This window comes from Cydia splendana, unplaced genomic scaffold, assembly GCF_910591565.1.
Source record: "Cydia splendana unplaced genomic scaffold, ilCydSple1.2 scaffold_57_ctg1, whole genome shotgun sequence".
Lineage (NCBI taxonomy): Eukaryota > Metazoa > Arthropoda > Insecta > Lepidoptera > Tortricidae > Cydia > Cydia splendana.
In genome coordinates this window covers 46,141-71,456 of record NW_026946894.1, presented here as the reverse complement: position 1 = coordinate 71,456, position 25,316 = coordinate 46,141, and the positions used below count along the sequence as shown (strand labels likewise).

At 39.8% G+C, this 25,316-nt stretch overlaps 1 pseudogene; it reads right to left on the bottom strand.

Annotated features, from left to right (window-relative positions):
* Positions 1–15,541: 15,541 nt before the first annotated feature.
* Positions 15,542–25,200, bottom strand: LOC134805747 (uncharacterized protein K02A2.6-like; annotated as a pseudogene).
* Positions 25,201–25,316: the final 116 nt, after the last annotated feature.

The window sequence follows — 25,316 nt, the reverse complement described above, 5'->3', positions numbered from 1 at the left end:
TATAAACTGTTTAGCATTCCATTTGGAAAAACAAATTTAGGTCGTAATTCTGCCCTTTTAAAAATGACAAAATTATACAATTATATCCCCGGCTCTGCGGGAGTTGACATATTTAACGATAGACCTGCACAGTTTAAAAAGAAGGTGACGAAATATGTTGGCTCACTGAATATCCCAAAGTAATTGTAGCCACAGATTCACAGATGTCTTAATAATACTTTATAAAATATTAATAGAAAATATTTGTATATAAGTATACATGTAGTTAACAATTGTTATCGACAATTTAACATCACCCTAGTTGTCAAGTTATATAATGTTAGTTAATGTAATGTACTGGTACCTATTAATTCATTTACCCATAAGTTTACCGCATGTTAAATATTGTTCACAGATACAAGACACTTATATAAGTTGTGGTTACCTATAATTAGATAAGCATCAGTCATGATTGTTATATAGATTTAAGAGCATGTAAGATGTATTATCTGTTGGTTATCCTAAATAAAGAAAATAAAAATAAAATATTGCCAGTTGTTAGTAAATATGTTAAGTAGGTACTAAATACACTTTCTATAGGACAAGCCAAAACTAATAATATGAAATGAGGGATTTACTAGCAGCTACCTTCAATTGCATTAAGATTCCCACTAACCGCTTCCTGGCTCTACTACTGGCGGTTTGTGGCTTTAAATGTGGACTCTACATATTGATAATATGTTTTATTTTATTAGATCGTTTCACAGAAGCATACTATGTACGTTTTTTGGTGTCTCATTCATTATTTCATTAAACAATCAAGGTACCTACGTGGTCTTGTTTATAATATAATGATCGACCAATTATACGATATGCATTGTATGTTAGGGAGAGTCGATTTATCGTAGTTATATCGTAGCAGTTTTTACTTAAACGTGGATATTTTGTTTATGAAGGTTCATCAATTACAAATAGGTATGTTCGACTGGGCATATACAGGGATGTTACTAATTAGCATACTCAAAAATATAGGTATATTTATTTATTTACAAATTTAATTCAGGCAACAAGGCCCATAGTTACAAATACCTTACAGACTAACATACATATGTACTTTATAAACTGAAAACTAAACACTATTTAGTTGACAAAAGTAATGATGATAAATAATAATGATCATTAAAACTCTCCAAGGGGCCTCTACGTGTTGGATCTATATCCCCACGCAAGCCTATCAAAGGACCGGTATTTATAGGCCCGTGAAATCCAAAATGATGATAATGATGATGATATTAATGGAGTTATTCATAAACGCGTTACTGGTTACTGGCCTGAATAACCTATGAATGGTTTGTCTTTATCTGTCATTTTTTAACCGACGAAAAAAACGGAGGAGGTTCTTTGACCTTTGGTCGTGAGTGCGCGCGCGACACGTATAAGATGCTATGAGTAGTTGATTACGTGCTGTGTAATTTCCTAGCTGCATTATGTATAATATTTAAGTGACCGTGTGCCGTAAATATGGCTACTGACAATAATAAAATCATTATTAACGAGTTTTTGACCTTCGTGCAAACCAAGATAAAAGTTCTCGACGACTTGAGTATTGTTCAAATATGTGCGTCTAACTTTTCGGAATCTGAAATCGAAGCCGGCAAGTTATTGGTGTATGAACATATACCAGATGGATCAAGATGTGTGCAGCGAAAGGGTGCTGAAAAAAACAAGAAAGACATTAAGGATGTGATAGATACGTGGGGTTGAGACAAGTGAAACAACTGCTTGCTGTTAGCGTACTGACGTGTATTCGTAAGTTAGCGCGGTGGGTGTGTGCGTGAGCACACATACATATGCAACATTCCTCCCCTTAGCTTACATACACGTCTAAACCTTAACTAAGAATAACAAAAGATTACAACTGAGTACTTATTGCTAAAAGAATGGTTTGTAATTAATCTTGGGTCGATTGCGCTTTGTTCGAGGAGTGGCAGGCACGGAACCGTTATCGGCTGGAACGTCAGAGTCTCGGGTATCGGGTTCAGTAACCGGACCAGGCAGGGCCTCCAGGAATTCGTCATCTTCTTCGGACTGACCTCCAGGTATGGACCCCTGTGGCATGCTGATTGGCTCGGGAGGCTCTGATGATGCAGGGTGTGGATCTAGAACCACTGTCCGTTCTCCTTCCTCCCCCGTGCTAGGCTGCAGTTCCTCGCTCGGCGTAGGCGGGCGGGGCGATGATGTGTCATCGTCCCGGAATTCTATGTCTTCATCCCAATAACTAGGGTAAGCGCAATCGTGCCCTTTATCTAACACAATTTGGTTTTTGTGCTTTTTAAATGTTTTTGAAGTTATATTGTCTTTTACTATATAAACAACTTTACCAACTTTTTTGACAATTGTGCCTCGGCACCACTTAAATTTACCATTTGCCTCAAAGGCCTTAAGGCGATATGATTCGACTCATAAACGAATCTGAGGGGGTGAGGTGCGCGGCAAACCGTGAAGCCCCGCCCGCGCGTCCCGCGACCCGCTCGCCGAGATCGTGAGCGCGCGTCGCGCACGGTAAACATAGCAGACGGGTCACAGTATAATGATCTTTGTGCGAGACAATTTAAAAGGGCCCTGGTTCTGACCGTGTCTCCACATTAAAACAACTCACTGCAACTTGTATTAAAATAAATTTATTTCAGCTCCACCAAAACTTACATTTTTATATCATGACAACTCAATCTCTTCTCCTGTTTTTATTCCATTGTTTCCTATCATAGACAAGAGTACAGTAAAAAAATCTAAAGAGTTTTAATATAAATATAACTTGTGTTCGGTTATGAACATGTTGGGGGCCTAGCCAAAAAACAACACTTACAATGTTAAAAATCAACAAAAATTAAACCTTAACTAACTTCAGCATTATCGCTAAATTATAAACAAATGAATAAAACAGTTTACCTAACTGTAATCTATTGGTAAGGGACACACCTTGGTAACACTCGTTTTAACAATGAAACCTTTTGCTGTTTTTACATGCAAGGCTCGAACCTTACCATCTTTACCAGGTTTAACATCAACAATTCGACCTACTGGCCAACACAACGGAGAGGTATTATCTTCCCTCAACAAAACTAAAGTGCCTATTTCTAGGTTGGGAGACTCATTTCTCCACTTTGGCCTACTCTGCAGCATAACCAAGTATTGCTTATGCCATTGCCGCCAAAAATGTTGCTGCAATTGAACACATTGTTTCCAAAAACTTAATCTACCTATATTTACATCTGTAATATCCGTTTCTGGATAAGAAGTCAGTGAACTACGAGTGAGAAAATGTCCAGGAGTTAAATAGGTCATATCACTAGGATCCCTAGACATAGGGGTCAACGGCCTAGAATTCAAAATGGCTTCGAATTGAACCAAAATCGTGTACATTTGCTCATAGGTAAACACCGTGTTACCAATTACACGTTTCATGTGATATTTAACACTTTTAATACCAGCTTCCCACAAACCACCAAACACTGGGGAATAAGAAGGAATGAAATGAAAGGATATTCTTTCAGAACTAGAAAAGTCAACCACAGCTGATTGGTGATTAGCGGAATTTTGAAGGTCATACAATTCCTTAAGAACATTTTCCGCGCCCTTATAATAGGCTGCATTGTCACAATATATTTTAGTAGGTTTGTTTCTACGAGATATAAATCTTTTAAGACAACCTAAAAAAGTATCAGTTGTCATATCAGATGCCAATTCAATGTGAATGGCTTTTATAACAAAGCATACAAAAATCACAACATAAGCCTTTGTGATCACAGGTTTCCTAATTCTAGTCTGCTTTACATAAAAAGGACCGGCATAGTCCGTGCCCACTATTTGAAATGGACGAGTCATATTTACACGATCAAGTGGTAGAGAACCCATTAATTGAGTAGCATTTTTTGCCTTAAGTCGAAAACATTTTATACATTTATACAAAACGGACTTTAGTTCTCTGTTGGCATTCAAAATCCAATATTTTTCATTTAAGGTACTCAATAACAAAGTAGCACCAGCATGTTTTAACCTCAAGTGTTCATTATGAATTATTATTTTTGTGACATGAGAACCTTTGGGCAATATAATCGGGTGCTTTTGGTCATAGGAAAATCCTGCATTTTGCAATCTACCACCTACACGTAACAATCCCTCAGAATCAAGAAAAGGATGCAAACTGTTTAAGCCAGACTTTAATGGCAACTTATTATTTAAGTCTTCAATATCATTACAAAAGAACTTTCTTTGCTCACATTTAATTATCATGCGCAACGCAGAGTCTAATTCTTGGGGAGATAAATATCCCTGACGTTTGTTAATATTTTCATTTTTGCAGTTAAATACAAATCTAAGGAGATAACCTACAATCCTTGTCAATTTGTTTATATTTGAATATTTATGTATTAAAGCATCCATCGAGCTAGAACTTACATCTACACAAGTATGACAGGTTTCAGTTGTAGGTTTTAGCTCTGGTACATCAGATTTTAAAATGTCATGTTCTACAGGTTTATGATGGTAAGTAGGGTCAGACAAAAACTTTGGCCCATGCCACCAAATGTCACATTTTTCCAATAATTGGGGCTCTACACCACGAGATAATATATCTGCGGCATTATCATGCGTATTTACATAATGCCATTCAAAGTCGGAGGATAGCTTATTAATCTTATCAACTCTGTTACCTACATACACGTTAAGTTTTACTGGTAATGTTTTTAACCAAGCTAGTAAAATCATGGAGTCACTATAAAGGTGAGCGCTCACTGAGTATTTTAAGGACAGAGCATTGTACACCTTCCGAACTAGAATAGCAAGTAACAGGGCAGCATTCAGTTCCAATTTTGGGATGGTCAAGGATTTAGCCTTAGGATTGATGCGCGTCTTCGAGCACAAAAGATTCACCGAAACCTTGTTGTCAGCATCAATGACACGTAAGTACAAACAACATCCATGAGCAGCATTAGAAGCATCAGAAAATCCCACTAATTCTAAGGATTGCGCTCCTTGAATATTGATATTCCTAGCGATCGAGATGCTGAACATTTGAACTAAGCTATTGGCAAAGTCAACCCATTTTTTGTTAAGACCTTGAGGTAAAACCTCATCCCATTTCAACGATTCAAACCAAACCTGTTGCATTAATATCTTTGCCTGCACTAACACAGGGCCACATAATCCTAAAGGATCAAAAAATTTACTTATGAAGCTAAGCATCTGACGCTTCGTGTACTTTTCTTGAACCTCTTTAACAGGACACTTCATGTCGAGAGTATCAGTAATGACGTCATATGTCAATCCAAGAGTTTTAACATATTCATTATTTTTATCAAAGCTCCTACTATCGAGTTGATGCAATTCAACCGGTATGTCGCTTAAAATTTCTTGGTTATTAGAACACCATTTGTGTAGAGACAGACTAGCCAACTTCATTAGCCCTATCAACTCCTTTTTCATCTGCGCAAGCTCATTCAAATCATTAGAACCACACTGAATATCATCTACATAACACGTGTGCTTCAACACGAACGAAGCCAAGGGATATTGACTTTCATACCTTCGGGCTAATTCTAACAAACACCTACATGCTAAGAACGCAGAATTCTTTAAACCATATGTAACTGTCTGCAACTGTACACATTTGACTGACTCGTCAGGAGAATCGCGCCACAAGATATTTTGCAAACAACGATACTTATCCTCAATCAAAATTTGGCGATACATAGCCTTTATATCACACAATAATACATACTTGAAAGTTCTGAACAAAATCAGAATTTCAAAGAGATCCTTTTGAACCACCGGACCATTTAACAAAATGTCATTTAAACATATACCATTTTTTGTGACAGCACCAGCGTCAAAAACAGCCCTAACTGGTGTCGTTTTACTGGAACTAATCACAGGGTGATGGGGCAGAAACATGACATTACCTGCACTTAAGTCATAATTAGACATGTCAAAATATTTAGCATGACCTTGGTCAATATAATCCTGTATGAATTTTTTATATTTTTTACCCAACTCTAGATCGCGTGAAAACCGCTTTTCTAAATTGAAAAGTCGTTGCAAGGCGCTACTAAAAGAATCACCTAAGTCTAACTTGTCCAACTCAACCTTCACCGGCATGGCTACAGTGAACTTGTCATTTTCTAATTTAACTGACTCCTGAAAAATCTGTTCCGCCTGCTCAACCTCTGTACCGGTTTCCCTAATGATGTCAGGTACTTTTTCACAATCCCAAAATTTGGACATTATATCAACAATGTCTTCAGAAGGTTGACAATCGTTTGACAGCAAGCAAACCTCACTTTGTTTAACACATGGGAAAGGTGGTTGCAAATCATCCCTAGCTACATTAAAATCAACAGGATTACCTTTAGATGTAACACAATAGTTACTTATAGACTTCTTGCCAGCAGGGAAGGGCAGCGCCCCGCCTACAATATGACCGAACCTCGTCTTCACCAAATATGGACCCACAGGTGTCAGCTGCCGGCACACATACTGGAACGACTGGAAAAAGACGTCGGCACCTAATAATAGTGAATTCTCATTTGATTCATTGAACTTCTCATCAGCCAACTGGGCATAGGATGGAATATCAAACTGAGACGTGTCAAATGTTTGCTGCGGAAGGGCACAAGTAATCTTCCTTGTCACACAGCATGACACATCAACTTTAAAATCACCCACGGTAGAGTAAATAACTAAATCAGCCTTTTGCGCAATATTATTGTCTCTTTCACACACACCAGTCACTACCTCATCAGTATCATATGTAGAAATACCTACTTCCTCAATCAGTTCTTCAGTGGCAAAATGTATCTGCGAGCAAGAGTCTAGAAGTGCTCTAGCATGAGTAAAGGTACCATCCTTTTTCTTCAACTTCACAATTATAGACGGAAGCAATACACTTGCATTCCGAGGTCTAGCAGACAAACTCACATTTATGGATGAGTCGGTAGGTAAGCAACCATCATTTGATTTGCTTTTATTATTTACATTCTGAGAGGGTTCATCAGCCAAGGAAACATTAGCTACCTTACCTTTGTTTGGCGAATGCAACAGAGTGTTGTGTAATTCATGACAAGTTGCACATTTCAATCTCATTAAACATCTACCTCGATGACCATTGAGACACAATTTACACAAATTGTTTGTATCAACAAACTCACATCGCTCCTTGTAAGGGAGCAACTTAAACTTGGCGCATTCATATATTTTATGAGAATCTTGGCAATACTTACATGAGACTCCAGTGGCAGCCGCTGCACTCACAACAGATTTCACCGGCTTCTTCGGTTCCTCCGTCATTGTGGCTTCCAATGCAATTGCTCTTTTTTCTAGGAAAGTAAGCAATTCACACAAGTTAGGAACCTCTTTCATATCACGCTCAAGATGAAATCCACGATAAGTGTAGGAATCAATCTTCCTAGACAAAATATTGACCAATATAGTATCCCAGAACTCAACTTTTTCATTCAAGTTTTTTAATGCTGCAAGATGCATATTTACAGTTGACACTATGGAACGCAGCCCAGAAGCTGTACATTTTGTCAAAACTGGCATGTCAATGATACTATTGACATGAAAATTTATAATTTTTGGAATGTTGTTGTACCTATCGTCAATGAGTTTTAAGGCTACCTCATAATTTCCATTTGTAAGCATTAAATGTTTTATCAAATCTAAAGCTCCTCCTGCCAAAAACGACCGTAAATAGTACAGTTTTTCGCAGGAGCTCAATTTTGCATCCATATCAATGACAGCTTTGAACATATTTATAAATGGGTGATAGTCCATCACACTCTGGCCATCAAAAGTTTTAATATTAATGCACGGAAGTTTTTTAAATTTACCTGCTTCTAGTCCGGAAGATGTCGATGCAGCAGTCTGTGCCGCAGGTGATACTGCAGGATGTAATCGCGTATTTAACGTGGCGATACACAAATCGCATTTAGATTCGTACAATTCATACGACTCACCATCCTCAGGCTCAATAGCAAGGATTGCTCTATTGTACGCTTCGTAATCATTAAATGCTTTAATCACCCTTTCTTTTTTTTGAGCAAGCACTTCAAGTGTCGCTGTCGCGAATTCGTTTGAGGTACAAAATGTTTCTAACCTACTAATCGCCCCTTTTACATATCCCCGATTGGCCTTTAATTCCTTTAACTGAGCCATTTTGAACCTAAATAAGTTTGCGAACTTGTGCAGAACACTTGTATGACAATCTTCCAGCTTTCTATTGTTATGCTAACTATTAACTATATTAAATAAACAAGATTTACGTCCACCACAACACAACAAACAACACAAGGCGCCGGTGACCGGTGACAGTTCTGCGGTCGTTGACCCGTCGCGTTCGGATACTAGCAGGTGCTAGCAGCTCGTCCGAAGACTGTTCGCCGCAGGTCGCCTCACCGCGACGGAAACTACATATTAGAAACTATACACCAACACAGAAACCGCCCGATGTCGCCGCACGAACTGGCTCTGTTGAAAATCACGACGTTCCGAACAGACGAAATGCTCGTTCTTGTCTTGTTTAAGAATGAAGTCGTTCTCTTGAGAAGAAGAACAGCTACTAAAAATTCATCATCGTTGATGTAGCTCTTGATTTCAAACTTTTCATCTTTATTTGCAAAATGCAATCTTCTTAAAATAGCTTGAAGGACCAATTTTATGTGCGAGACAATTTAAAAGGGCCCTGGTTCTGACTGTGTCTCCACATTAAAACAACTCACTGCAACTTGTATTAAAATAAATTTATTTCAGCTCCACCAAAACTTACATTTTTATATCATGACAACTCAATCTCTTCTCCTGTTTTTATTCCATTGTTTCCTATCATAGACAAGAGTACAGTAAAAAAATCTAAAGAGTTTTAATATAAATATAACTTGTGTTCGGTTATGAACAATCTTATGATGGCAGTATTTTAACTAGACCGGGAAATGGTCACGTTTTAGAGTTTCTATTGTATATGTATTTATGTATTTTTTGCATTACGTATTTCTGATCATTTCATGTAGAATTATTATTTTTATATAGACATGTGTACTTATTATTGATCAGTAAAGAACGTTTTAATTTCATGGCAGCGTGTTCGAGTTAAAGTACCTAAAGGAAAGTAACAATTTTAAAGGAGACGGTCAATTAAGGGTTCTATTTATAAAGGTTATTAACCTTAATCAATAATTTTACTTTACAGATTCCTTTAACTCAATAACGCTGCCGTGAAATTAAAACGTTGTTACTGATCAGTAGTACTTATTTATAAGCTCTAAAAACAAAAAAAAAACAGTTTCAAAGTAAATTTCTGATAACTTTTTGTCAGTGCAAGCCTTATGGTTTCTTCTTGGCAACATTTTACATGAAAATGTTTTTGGTGGGTCTCATTATCACAATTTCCAATACTTTTGTTGCCTAACTTAATAAATTATTGTTTACAATACCTATCGACTTTATACCTATTTTAATGATCACACAATTTTAACGAAACAATGTTTTCAAGAAAATAATTCAATTAAGTGCGAGTCAAACTCGCGCACCGATGGTACCTACATTTTATTAAGTACATTATATATATTTTTTTTTAATTAAGTTGTAACTGACTCATCATCATCATCTCAGCCATAAGACGTCCACTGCTGAACATAGGCCTTCCCCTTGGACCTCCATTCCGGTCGGAAGCGACCCGCATCCAGCGTCTTCCGACGGCCTTAACAAGGTCGTCTGTCCATCTTGTGGGTGGACGTCCTACGCTGCGCTTGCTAGTCGTGGTCTCCACTCGAGCACTTTTCGACACCATCGGCCATCTTCTCTGCGCGCAATGTGGCCTGCCCATATACAGGGTTACTTTTTTACCGGTACAATAAATTTTACCACATCATTGGTATCGATAATAGATCACATTGCACAAATAAAAATTTTTTTTTTTTTTATTTCGCATCAATTATTTATCCTTCACCAATTTAGTAACTTCTGGTTGCACTAATTACAAGGTGTCAACGGTATGAGGTAAAAGGGGCGGGGCGGGGCGCGCGGCCGGCGGCGCACGATTTGACAACTGTTGGAGACTAAGAACGCAACCTCATTAGATAGGTTTTATTTTTCTGTTCTTACTGACATGTGTTGTCACGTCACTTCTTGAATTCCTTCAAAAATACGTTTGTGTTATTTGTTCCCGTTTTATTTAACTCTCACTTATCTTACAAATAACCATCAACAACAAAGCATCCGGGAAACTGCGAATGCAAAGTGCAACCCTTTGACCGATAAGACAGTGCGTTTGACGAAATTAAACGTGAAAATTACTTGGAAAGAATCGAAGCAAACGTACAAAAACGGGCACGGCTTTGTTTACAAAACCACGGACAGCATTTTGAACATTTACTTAAGTATGTGAATTAGTACGAGAAATGGACTCCATTAATTAGGTATGTAGGGTAGATTTCAATCATTGTACATAGTTGATTCCAATTTTTTAAATACGCCTCAATGAAAAATGTTGCAGACTTACTTCGTAATTTTATCAGATTTCGAGACCTTTTGTCATACTTCACACAAAGCAACATCTTCATTTTGACGGTCCTAAGCCCGTGCAAGTATGAAGGAAGAATTGGGATCAAGTAGTATTTTTTTATGTCAATACGTGTGCCGCCGCCGCTCGCTAAATCGCGCGCGATGACGTAAACAAACAGTTGCCAGTTCGTGCGTTTGCTAATTGATGCGTAAGGCATCCACATTTTCTAGTACTTTAGCGGATAAGTTTGGGCATTGGTATTTTTGTTTTTTTGTTCCCAAATAGTAGTAACAAAGAATGCTGGTATTTTTTATTATTGGCAACAATTACGTATGTTGATTTATTGTACTGGTAAAAAAGTAACCCTGTATATATGTATAACATTTTCAAGAAGTCTGGTCGCTTGTGGTGAAAAAAAAATGTATGGAGAACAGAGTAGCCAACTTTCTTAAAAATAGTTTATCTAATACTGATTCTAAAATGGTATCACACATGCTATTTACATTTCTACAAATAAAGATATGGCCTAGATGGTGTTTAAAGTGAAGTATGGTGCTAACTAGTAAAAAAGACAAAAGTGCGATTATCTCGAAAACCACGAAACTTTTACTAGACCTATAAGTGCATTTTCTGGACCAGCCTAAGCTGCCCTGTCGATGGTTAGAAGGTTGTCCATTAATTACTGGACATCCTGTATAGAGATGTAACTAACCCAAATCTATAGTCACAGCAAGCGATTACGATTGGATGGCACGTAGACTGAGGTATCGAATTGTGACGTATAATGAATTTTTATTTGCGATTTAAATAAAGCTAGAATTATATGGTTTTCGCGCAAGGCATTTAATACACCGACCGAGTAGGTCGCACCATCGTCAAAATCCAAACTAACTGGGGATCTATTTTAAAGTTTATTTATGTTATTTCTGTGTCAAATTTGTTGTCTGTTAGGTGACGATAAATATATCCATATTTACAGTTGATTATCCACCTTTTCCTTATTTTTATTAAAAGAAAAATGAAAAATTCATATCGATTTACTTAGACGACTACCGATTCATAAAGGTGGTGTCCGGCTAGCCCTAAAATTTAAAAAAAGACGTAGAACGTAAACGTTCGTAGTGCAATTGTTTTCCTTTGTGATTTCGATGTGCGAGACATTTTACGTCGTATTGCTGTTGTGAGTGACAGATGTCAAATAACGCAAATAAATATGCACACAGTATATGTCGGTGACTTTAGTTCGTCTACGGATCTCCTCATTTCTGATTTGATCACTCAGAGAAACTCCGAGCATAGCCCTCTCCATAGCTCGTTGAGCGACTTTGAATTCTCAGATGAGGCCGATAGTGAAAGACCACGTAACTGACTGAATAACACAAAATATTTAAAAAAATTGTCTTATACCCGCCTTATTTTGAACTCCCTGTAATCACACCCCGTATTCCGCACCCTTCACAAATAATCTGATTTAGTAAAGTTTACTAAATGTTTTTTTTTATACACCTTTAAAATTATATTGAATGTTACGTAATCGCTTTTTCACGCCGAAAATGAGGCGTGGAGGACTGTGTTCAGCGTTGAATAAAAAGTATAAATAATGAAGATACAGTCCTGCAAGTATATAATGTTGTATTGGAAATATCCTCCTCTTTAATAATATTAACTAGATTTTGCCCTGTGCGCGGGGCCCGAGGGCCCCGCGGTACGCGTGTTGTTTGCTGTTGGTGCTGTTGTTGACGTGTTGTTGTTGCTGTTGTTTGTGCTGTTGTAACTATTAACCTAACCCACTTTTCTGGTAGCAGTCCGTTTCTGTCGGGTTCTCAGTTCTAACCTAACCTAACCCACTTTTCTGGTAGCAGTCCGTTCCTGTGAGGGTCGCAGTTCTAACCTAACCTAACCCACTTTTCTGGTAGCAGTCCGTTTCTGTGAGGGTCGCATTTCTAACCTAACCTAACCCACTTTTCTGGTAGCAGTCCGTTCCTGTGAGGGTCGCAGTTCTAACCTAACGTAACCCACTTTTCTGGTAGCAGTCCGTTTCTGTGAGGGTCGCATTTCTAACCTAACCTAACACACTTTTCTGGTAGCAGTCTGTTCCTGTGAGGGTCGCAGTTCTAACCTAACCTAACCCACATTGTTGGTAGCAGTCCATTCCTGCTGTTGTTATTGTTGTGTAGTAGTTTGTTTTCCAAAGGGAGAAATAAATAAAGTTGTACTTTTGATAGAAAGAAAAGATCCGCATGCGAGAACTTCATTCCCGCAGCTCGGCCTTCGGCCTCGCGTGCTTGGGAAATCGTAACTTTTCCTATTGGGTCGTGTTTCAGCTCCAACTTCCTCCTCACGTGTGACGCTTCGGGCCTTCGGCCCAACGCGGAGCTCGGCCTTCGGCCTTCGCGAGCCTTGACGCTTCGCCGTCGGGCCTTCGGCCCGCCGGCTCCGCTTATCAAGAAAGTTGACTTTGTAGGACGTTTGGAGGAACTGCATTCACGCAGCTCGGCCTTCGGCCTCGCGTTTTGGGAGTCGGGGTGGAGGCTCCGGGCCTTCGGCCATCCACTGGGGTCGGCCTTTGGCCTCCCTGCCTGAAGCTCGCCCTTCGGGCTCGCTTAACACACTTTTTGTATAGGATTTTGCTTTGTTCGTCATTCCCGCAGCTCGGCCTTCGGCCTCGCCCAAAATTACTGGGGGGGGAGGATGCTTGGACATTCGAGATAAAGCTCCGGGCCTGACGGCCCTCCGCGGGGTCGGCCTTCGGCCTCCCAGCCTGAAGCTCGCCCTTCGGGCTCGCCTAACCTACTTGGAAATTTGAATTTGGTCCGTGTCCGCCGCCATTTTGGATTTTTCCAAAAAAATTTTTTCACATGGTAATTTTGGGCCCCCAAGCTCGCCGCATGTCAAATCCCAGCGCGCTCGGACCAACTTGAAAAAAATAAAAAATAAAGTCGGCCATTTTGAAAATTTTTAAATGCAGTTTGTTTTGTCTTGGGGCCCTCTATGACATTTGGTCGAGCACCCCCCACCCATCTCGCACCGTAATATGAATACTTTTTGAGATATTGGGGAAATTAAAGATCTCTACTTTTTCCCCCTTTTTTTGCTTATAACTTTTGATATTTTTTGTGTGCTACTACACGCTTCGAATGCATTTTTCTAGGCATTATGACGAATCTAATGAGATACCACACGTATTTTTAGGAGTATTATCTCTATTTTTCACCGTGTTCAGTTTCTCGAACAAGACTAATACAACCAAGCGCAAGATGAACTGCCTGTAGGCACCTTGAACTCTCAATTATATTTTCTCAAAAATGGACGGCAAAGTCGACTTTGCCGTTTAAAAAATAGGTCGCGAAGCGCGTAGTTTATGGTCAGTCAAAAATTAAAAAGTTAAAAACATTGCAGTCTCGATTTTGGGACTGCAATGTTGCATACAAATTCCATTATTTGTCGAGTTCCAAACTTTTTAAAAGTTGAAATGGCCATATCAAATGAAGGCACAAGCCCATTAAACAGCCAAACAGATGATTAGTACCGCGACTATTTAGCTGTCTCAAATAGGTTGGCGTATTTTCGGCAGAAAAATACACTTCTATTTTTTTATTAAAAAAATAAAAAGGCGGCAAAGCTAATTTTTTCTACTTTTTTCTGTGCAAATATATACGTAAGAACGTTGCTTTTGTAAAATATTTCTATGATATTTATATTTCTTGCACCATTTTTGAGAAAAGCACTATATATGACTCGGCTGGAAGGCAACTTGCTGGCTTCGGATTCAATTAAACGGACTCCCAAGGTCGTCCGTTTAAAACGAATCCTCAGCCTGCAAGTAGCTACTTCCGAGCCTCGACAATAATGTACTATTAATTCATGTCGATCGTGGTCAAATATTAAAATTAGTGATATGTATTTAGTTCTTAAATAATTGTATTGCGATATGCCTATTAGGGTAATTTTTTCAATTACTTCAATTTGACATTTTATATTTATTTAAATTTATGATTATGATGATGAATTTGCACGCTTGACGGGCGTGGCGCGTTGCATGTTGCATGCGATCCAAAGCCGGGCGCCTTCGGCACCCTCATACTAAAAGCGTAACACTATACATATATTGTAACATCCCCATACTGTATCAATCCAAATAAATAATTTCTGATTTTCAAAGGAGTCAAAGAGCACGAAGGAATGTAATCATTTTGCAGATCGGACGTAGGTATATCAGTAAAGGTGAAATACTGTAAATATATCATACTTACATACTCACAATTATATTATCTAGGAATATAATATTATTTGCCTACATTGAAATTGGTTGCTGACCTAGTGAAAATACTGAAATATTTTAACTGTTGATGTAGGAAAGCTAGGCGCTTTCAAGCACCTCGTAAAGTATTAGATGCTTCTGTTATCAGAAAGTGTGTTTTTATAGCACTTAGTGACTTTTTCTTACGTTTCATATGCTTTGTTTCCCATTGTTTGTAAATGGTAAAATCACGTGACCGCGCGGAACATACTGACGCAGGTCCGTCCTCTACAAGCGCTGCCGCGCGACTGAAGAGGGCGTAAGTGCGTTCGCGAGTGATGGCGGTTGCGGATTTAGTAGGTATTGAAACATAGAAATGATTTTAATGATGTTACCGAGACAAAGTGATCCAAATCATCTAGATTATCTTATTACCTATACATTTATGTAAAAAACAAGTCAAAAAAGTTTGTATTGTAGCTCTGAGATTGATTTATTGTTAAAAAAAGGCGTAACTTTGGATTTTTTTTCTATCGAGCAAAGTTTATCTAATCGCGTTTTTGAGATCCAAAACATATCTGCCAGATCCTTAAGTATAAGATATATTTTTTTCACAATTTTAAAACATTGTTTCTTATATTTCCGATGGATTCAAAAAACTGGTTCGCTTAGCTCGTACGGGAAAAGCACGCCTTAAATAATACTAAATTTCCTCGAGAGAAACATTGCCCCTTACGGAACATTGAAGGTTTATTCTGCAAACACTAATTTTTTCGTACTGTATCAGCGAGCGCCGGGGATGAGGGTGACGGTATTATAGGGTTAATTAAATCTAACCGAGTCCTTAACTTCCGTCCATATACCAACTGAGCAGGCGAAACCCCCGTTGTAGTGTGTACAGAATTTCTGTAATCAAATATGTATTTTAATAGTCGTTTCCACGAATCCTGTACCCCATTGCCACTCAGTAAACTGGTTTTAATGCCCTTTTTAATTATTTTAACGTAGGATTCCGCCTGTCCGTTGCTAGCCGGGTTATATGCCGGTGATGTAACATGTGAAATGCCGTTTAACATACAAAAAGCCTCAAACTCGCGCGACGTGAACGACGTACCATTGTCGGTTACCAATATATGTGGAATTCCAAACCGTGACATGAATTCACAAATTTTTTCTATAGTCGCTAAAGATGAAATAGTGGTTTTCATATTATATACTTCTACCCATTTAGTATATGCATCTACTATTACTAAATATGAGCTTCCGTTAATAGGTCCTAAAAAATCACAGTGTATCCTGTGGAACGCGCACGGCGGGTACTCCCATTGCGCGAGCGGCGCACGCGCGGGGGAGGGGCGTTGTTGAATACATATGGTGCACGCACTTATCAACCTTTCTAATGCCGCGTCTACTCCCGGAAACCAAAACCTAGACCGAACTTCAGCTTTTGTTTTTACAATGCCTAAATGGGATTGGTGCACTTCCGCTAAAATTATATTTTGTAATTTCGCTGGAACAACCACTTTGTGACCTCTCATGACGCAACCGTTTTCATAAGAAAGCTGTAACCGACATAAATAATACGGTTTCAGGGCCTCGTCTGATACCTTTTTAGGCCAACCGTTTAAAATGAAATGGATCACTTTTTGCAAAACAGTATCCCTCTCCGTCTGCTCGCGCAACTCGGTTACTGTCACCGGTAAATTACCATCCACAACAAAATTAATGTACGAGGCTCGATCGGGAATATCAGTTGTGGCGTTTGCGCTGCGCGTGGCCGCCCCCCGCGCCCCCGCCGGGCCGGGAAGACAGGCTCGAGATAAGAAATCTGCATTGTTATCCGCGCTTCGTACATATTCGATTTTATAATTGTAACCGCTTAAAAACATTGCATAACGTTGAAGCCTGTTTGCTGACACTTCCGGTATGCCACGGTAGGGCCCAAAAATCGACAACAAGGGCTTGTGATCCGTACGAAGGGTGAACGGTATCGCCCTGCCATATAAGTACTGGTGGTACCTGCGTATTCCGAATATAATGCTAGTAGCTTCTTTTTGAAGCTGTGAGTAACGCTTCTCCGCAGCATTAAGGGTGCGCGATGCGAACGAAATAGGCCGCTCGGTACCATCAGACATAAAATGGCACCTAAGCCACAAGGTCCAGCATCAACTGTCAGCACTATGTCGGCCGCAGGGTTAAAATGCGCCAACACTTGTTCAGATGCTAAACATTGTTTAATAGCCACAAATGCTTTATCATGCTCTTGTGTCCAGCACCATTTTACCCCTTTTTTTAACAAGTCATATAACGGACTCAGTATGGCCGACGCATTCGGCACGAAACTCCTATAGTAATTTACTAATCCTAAAAAAGATTGTAACTGTTTTTCATTTTGCGGTACAGGAGCGTCTACCATGGCTTTGACTTTAAGCGGTGATTTATGTAAGCCATGCTTGTCTATCACGTATCCTAAGTAATTTACTTCATCTTTAAAAAATTCGCACTTCTCTTTTTGTAACGTGAGGCCGGCGTCTTGTAACCTTTTAAGTACCTCGTTCAGCCTGGTAAGGTGCTGCTCAGTGTTTTCGCCCGTGACGAGCACGTCATCGAGTAGGCACAGCGTGCCCGGGACCCCCGCCAGGACCCCCTCCTAAAAGAAACACAAGATTAATACCAAATTATATTCTTTATTACATCATAATAACCCACAGCTAAACAGGGTGGAAATACTAAAGCCAAGTATTATATTTAATCATTAATTAATTATCTTATTAAATGCAACGTGTAAGCAACCTCAGCACATTAGATCATAATTTATGTAGTTACGTTACTATTAATAATGGATACACAAAGCTAAAGGCAACAATAGCTAGATAAAACCTATACCTAATCAAGACAAGTAATACTTAATGTGATACTTCTTTACAACTCGACGGCTGGTTGGCAAGAGAGAGCTCCGTTGGCTGCGTCAGGGTTTTTATTAACGACGATGTGACGTCACCGGAACAGGTATTGACGCCGTTCGTGTTGCCAGCGCTCGAACTGGCTGTGTTGCTGCTTGAAGAAACCCTGGCGACTACATCCGGCTGTCCTGCCCTCGGGATCGTCTCGACTCCCGTTATGGGCTGATGGTGGAGCTGTGAACATGACAACACAACATATTAGTACTTAAGCATCTCATTAGTCATGCTAAGATGCAACAACAGTTGTTTGTGTACAGAGGGATTTGGGCGTATATTGGCTTAACTCTGTGATGTTCTCACTCGATCACTTCGTTGTGTATCGCCTTAGCCCCATGTAACAGTGTTCACCGCGGATATCTGTCACATGTTCTCATTCCCTTATACACAATGTACATGTTCGAAGCATCAGCATTAGCCCAATGACAATACACACATTATTTCTTGAACTTGTAATATGCACAACTAAAGGAAATATGCAAATGTTTGAAGTATGGTACCGACATTATATAACTTCATGAAATATGTAAACAGTGATAATAAAGTACATATGAAAAAATTACCTTTATGTTTTTCTATCGACTACATCCGGTATTACCAATTTAATCTGCTAGGCGTATCCAGGGCTTCATATTTTCGACGCAAGCGATGCCATCGTAGCGTTTGGAGGTCCTTTCGGCGCCTCTTAGGTCTGTCACCTTATAGCGGTCATGACCTAATACAGCTGTAACTTGGAACGGCCCTTTGTATAGCGGCAATAGCTTCGTGCTGTTGCCGTCATTCGAATGACTTGGAATTTTAAGGACCACCAAGTCGTCAATCTTATACTGCGGTGCCTCTTTCCGTCTAGCGTCAAACGAAGCCTTTTGTCTCTCGGCGTCCTTTTTGATATTGGCATCGACCATATGCCTCAAGGAGGTAACGTCAACCGGGTGCTCAGTGTTGTCATCGTCAGTGATTGCGTCATTGTCCATACGAATTCTATACCCAAAGAAGACCTCACTCGGTACTGCGGCTGTGGTTTTATTTATAGTGCTGTTGATACCTTGCTGAATCCTAGTCACATGTTGATCCCATTTGTTATTTTCCGTATCTGCTCCTAGACTACGTAAAGCTTCTAGAATTGTCAAATTAAATCGCTCCACCTGTCCGTTCGATCTAGGTACAGCGGTCGCGATAACGTGTCGCCTAATATTCCTATCGTTACAAAATTGTGTAAAGAGTTTCGATGTAAATGCACTCCCGGCATCACAAATTAGGCGTTTAGGATTTCCCAATTGTTTAAATAACTTTAGTAGTTCATTGATTACTAACTGACTTTTAGTATTTTTCACCGCAGCTATAAACACAAATTTGGTAAACGCGTCTACGAGAACTAACAGATAGCAATTTTTTTGTGTCGTTTTTATGAAGGGTCCGAGATGATCTACATGTAATGTATGAAATGGTCTCGCGTATTTGGGAATGGGATACAATTTTCCTGGCTTTTTGCCGTGAATGTTTTTGTAATATATGCAATTCAAGCAGTTTTTAATATATTTTGATACAGTTCTCTTTAAGTGTGGAAACCAATATTTTGCGCGAATTCTTTCTATTGTCTTGTCGACAGCGAAATGGCCCACGTTATCATGATTAGCATGTATCACATTCCAAATACAGCGCTTAGGTACAAGCCAACGTCTACCATACTCCGTCCGTCGATATACTTTATTTCCTAATAATTCGTAATCCTGAAATATACGTTTGTTAGCGTCGGCCTCGCCTGACAACAAAATTTCACGAATGCTACATATACTGGGGTCTTGCAGCTGAACCGATAGCAACCAATCACCTTCCGTTAACGATAAAACAGTTTCAACCTTGACGTTGTCACAAACCGGATTTCTACTGAGGGCGTCCACATGCTGCATTTGACTACCCGCTCTGTGAACTATCTCATATGTGAACTCTTGCGCATATAACACCCATCGACTGATTCGAGGCACAATCTCCTGCTTACTTAAAGCATGCCTGACAGCATTGCAATCCGTCGTGATTTTAAAGGACGTCCCTATTAAATAATGCCTAAACTTTTGTAACCCTGTTATTATAGCTAGAAGGTGTACTTTTTAGATTCTAACTCCTATAATAATTCTATGAACAATAAACTTTCAGTTTGAATAACTACTACATTATGATGTTTATCTTGATATTTTTGTGAACGTCTGCTGGTGTCTGATTTTCAACTAATGCAATGTCATGGTTTTGTTTTGTATTAGAAGTAGGTATTTTTAACTAGATTACTTATACATTTTACAACCGGTTTATACATTTTACAACCGGTTTATAGTATTTCTAGCGTATCGAGCATTTGTGTGTATTGTACATTCTCATTGTTTTCTTATCTTTGTTATTTTTAATCGTTATATAATGTAACTCAATGGATGACTGTTATTGGCCTTATTTTTATGTAAGCATTAATATGTCTTAGTTATATTTACGGCTGTTGTTATCCTGAATACCAATAAATAAAAAATAAAATAAATAAAGTTCTAACTCGAATGAATGATATTTTTTTTCTTCATTGGTAGTTTGACGGCTATAGAAATGTATAGGTCTCTCGCCTTTGTCGGTTAACTGAGTCATAATACATGCTATCCCGTCCCTACTGGCGTCTGTGTAAAGATTTATCGGCAGCTTGGGGTCGAAAATATTGAGTACAGCGTTATTAATTAGTGCTCGTTTTAGCTTAGTTACCGCTTGTTCATGTTCGTCATTCCATTTCCATGTACTCCCCTTTTTCAACAAACTGGTTAACGGTTTGCATAATAATGCACAGTTATGAATAAACTTGCGAAAGTAACTTATCAATCCTACGAATTGTCGCACTTGATGCACAGTTTTTGGAGTAGGATACTCTGCCACCGCTTTGAGCTTCTTGGGGCTGGGACTAATCCCATTTTCAGAGATCACATATCCCAAAAACGTAATTTCATTTTTGAAAAATGAGCATTTGTCTAGATTTACCGTTAACCCGTTTTTTGAAAAAAGGTCAAGTACCGCATCTAAACACGCTATATTCTCTTCTAAAGTTTCGGTGGCGATAAGCAAATCGTCCATATAACAAACTACTCTGCCGAAACGTAAATTCCCCAAAACTGTATTCATTAGCCTCTGAAAGACGGACGGCCCGTTACAAACCCCGAACGGGACACGAACGTACTCAAAATGTCCATCAGGGGTCACGAATCCAGTTTTGTGAATATCCTCTGCCTTAACACAAATTTGGTGGTATCCACTTTTCAAGTCAAGCGATGTGTAATATTTGCAACCTTGTAAGCGATCAATTAGATCCTCTATAACGGGCATTGGGTACTTTTCTTTTACGGTAATTTTGTTAAGCTGTCGATAATCAACGCACAGACGCTTAGATCCAGATGCTTTATCAACGAGGAGAGCGGGACTTGCATACGCTGAAGAACTATGTCGTATAATACCGTTATTTAATAGTTCATCAGTCAATTCGCGCATGATAACTTTTTCGGATTCCGACATTCTGTAAGGTCGTGAGCAAACCGGTTTACTTGAAGTCAGTTCTATCTCTAATTCAACGCAAGAAGTTTTGCCGAGAGTGGCCAAGTCCTGAGAAAAACATTGAGGATATTTTTCTAAAATATTATTTAATAGCGACTTATGTTCCTGAGATACGTCACTGATCACGCTAGTGTCGATTTTATTTACTTGCAATGCTTGAACATGCTCAAACGTTAACACGTCACCTACTCGGGAATACATTATGCTCCTATCCTCAGTAAAGTTCCGACCTATGAGTATGTTACACCCTAACACCGTATCTACTACGTAAAATGTAATGAACAGTTCAACAGAGTCAACTTTCAGAGTGGTTGCTACAGCTTCAGTCACTTGGGTTACGGAGTCGTTGTTCCAACCTACCAAATTAATGGGACTGTTCAAATGGAACACGGATAACTGATTCTGTTCTACAAATTCACGTGTCATTAAGGAGCACTCGCTGCCCATGTCAATAAATGCCTCGCTCTTAACGTTGTTAACAAAAACCTGTTTGTAGAACTTCTGTTTAGAATTACACTCCGTAATTAATTTTACTTCCGATTCCTTTTCTATTTTCGGTTTTGGTTTTGATTTACAAGCGGCTTCTAGGTGACCTGATTTGCTACATACGTTGCAACGGACATTGTCTCTAATCGTGCAAAGATTTCTTTTGTGACCGACCTCACCGCAACGAAAGCAAGTTAAATTGGAACTATGCGCATTATTATGATTTACAGGCGTCTCCGTTTTAATGCTACTTTCAGCCCTATCATTACTAGAATGACTCCCGTGTGATTGTCGAACATTTGATTTGCTACCTACAAAGTTTCTTACAGGTGCTTGTTTATCATGGACCGTATTCACTTTGCTGTGCAAAAAGGACGCTAACTCATCACAATACCTAAAGCTTCCTGCATCTGCCGCGGTAGTAATATTTGGATCACCGATTGTTCCAACAATGATCGAGATAATGTCTTTACTTCTAAACCCTAGCTGCAGTTTATCTATCCTACCCTTTTGTTCGAAAAAGAATTCGTATAACGATTGATTTGGTCCCGGCTTTGCTTCTATAAGCTGTTTCATTAAGACATACATATTCCGACTAATTTGGAAGGTATCTGATAAAGTGTCACGCCATTGCTTCCACTCCCACGTGGTCCAACTAGTAGTAGTAGTAGTAGTAGTAATCACTTTATTGTACACAACACAGGTTTACATAATATTTACAGAAATAAAGGTTACTAGTATCATTTTTCTGCAAGGAATCCAACCACGTTTTGGCGGTATTTCGCAATTTTTGCAATGCTTAATACTTTATCATGTTGTCAGCCCACCCAAAAGCACGAGCGTTTGCATCAACCACGTTAAGCCACATATCGATATTGTCAACAAGGGGGTCAAATTCCGGAATCACTGACGATAATAAAACACTTTGACTCACGGTTTTCGGTTGTTTACGTTTACTCTTCTTCCTCCTTTTTCTTCTATGGTCATCGCTGCTTGTGGATGATGACGAATCCTGTGACGCTGTGCTCTCCGAAGAGGAACTGGAGGTCGTGGATAGCTCCCTTGTTCGTCGTCTCGGTCTCTTGCGCTTGCGATTACGTGGCATGTTGTGAGCGTAATTTCGAACACTTCTGATAAAAGAAACACAAGATTAATACCAAATTATATTCTTTATTACATCATAATAACCCACAGCTAAACAGGGTGGAAATACTAAAGCCAAGTATTATATTTAATCATTAATTAATTATCTTATTAAATGCAACGTGTAAGCAACCTCAGCACATTAGATCATAATTTATGTAGTTACGTTACTATTAATAATGGATACACAAAGCTAAAGGCAACAATAGCTAGATAAAACCTATACCTAATCAAGACAAGTAATACTTAATGTGATACTTCTTTACAACTCGACGGCTGGTTGGCAAGAGAGAGCTCCGTTGGCTGCGTCAGGGTTTTTATTAACGACGATGTGACGTCACCGGAACAGGTATTGACGCCGTTCGTGTTGCCAGCGCTCGAACTGGCTGTGTTGCTGCTTGAAGAAACCCTGGCGACTACACTCCATGGCGCGCTGGAACACGGCGGGCGCCGATGAGAGTCCGAAAACCATGCGAGTATACGTAAACAACCCGCGATGAGTATTTACACAAGTTATTTCCTGCGACTTTTCATCTAACTCAAACTGGTTATACGCATTAGATAAGTCTAATTTCGTAAACTGTTTCCCGCCATATAACTTTGCAAAAAGTTCAGATACAGTAGGTAAGGGGTACTGGTCAACCACCAGCTGTTTGTTTACGCCCGTCGAATAATCAGCACAAATCCTGATCGCCCCGTTACGTTTTAACACCGGCACAATGGGTGACGCATACTGCGAGTGATCAACCGGTTTTAAAACTCCTAATGATAATAATCGATCTATTTCCTTATCGACCTTGTCCCGTAGGGCGAATGCTATTGGTCTCGCGCGAATAAACACTGGTTTAGCGTTGTCTTTTAACTGTAAACTGACTTTATATTTATTAAATCGTCCTAATTCATCTGAAAATACCGATGCGTAACGTTTTTCCAATTCTTTTAATGTATAGCCAGTTTCATGGTCTTGGCCACAATAACGAACCGGTGAAATTACCGCGAGCTCTAAATTGAAACGCGAAGTAAAATCACGACCTAGGACATCCGCGCCTGCCTTTCGCACAACATAAACTTTAAGTGAATGAGTTTGGTTTGCGTAAGTGACGGGTAGGCGCACTGCCCCCAGACATGGAATGTTATCACCAGTAAATGTGATTAGCCGAGTCTTAGTAGCTAACAATGGTACATCGCTAAAATGTTTTTTGTAAGTATTTACATGCAACGCAGATACGGCTGCCCCGGTATCTATTTCAAGATTTATTGGACGGTTTAACATTAAAACGGTTTCAATCATCGGTTCCCCTTTATTTGAACGGATGTTAAAAACTTTATAGCACTCACAGTCATCGTCATCGCCCTCATCCACAGCGTTCACTGCCATGAAATTTACATTTTTACACATCTTTTTCAGATGCCCTGTAGAATTGCACTTTTTACACTTGGATTTCGCGAAACGACACTGCAATGTTTTGTGATTATAGTAACCGCACACTTGACACTGCTCTTTTTTACCGTTACCGCCGCCGCTACTCCCGGGCGTACTTCCTCGCGGTCGCGTTTGTTCCACCTTGAACAGCTGAGCCTGGGATGTTTGTACCGTTTCTGAGGCCGCTGCCCCCGCGCGCGCACACCGTACACTTTCGGCCACCTCCACGGCCTTGGCGAGAGTGAGCACCGTAAGGTCCCGCGCAAAGAGCTTCTCCTTCTCCGGCCCGGATAACATTCCCATGACGAACTTGTCGCGAAGAGATTCTTCCACATTTTTAAAACCACAGTGCGCCGATAACCCGCGCAACCGTGCCGCCCATTGTGGAAATGTCTCCCCCGACTGCTGCGTAGCCGCGTAAAATTTGTATCGTTCGCCGAATCCACAGCGTTTCGGAGTGAAGTGGCCGTCCAGCAGCTTGACGATATCTTCGTATGGCACGGTCTGCAGCTCCTTCGGTAACGCAAGGTCCGCCGCGAGCTTGTACGTGCCGTCACTGAGTGCGCTAAGGAGGATCGCTCGTCTCTTTTGTCCCCCGGCATCTTTGGTGTCGTCGATATCGTTCGCGATGAACCACTGCGCAATACGTCCTTTGTACGTGTCCCAAGACTGGGTAGTGTGGTCGAACGAAGACAATAAGCCGAAAGTACTCGTAGCACCAGACATTTTCCGTTATTTTATCTTTTTTGCTATGTGGGTAGTCGTCGCCAGTGATAGATACGTGGGGTTGAGACAAGTGAAACAACTGCTTGCTGTTAGCGTACTGACGTGTATTCGTAAGTTAGTGCGGTGGGTGTGTGCGTGAGCACACATACATATGCAACAGGATGTCATCAAGCTGCTGCGCGAGTCGGAACCTAACATCCAGCCTACTTTTGTAGCCAAGAACTTGGA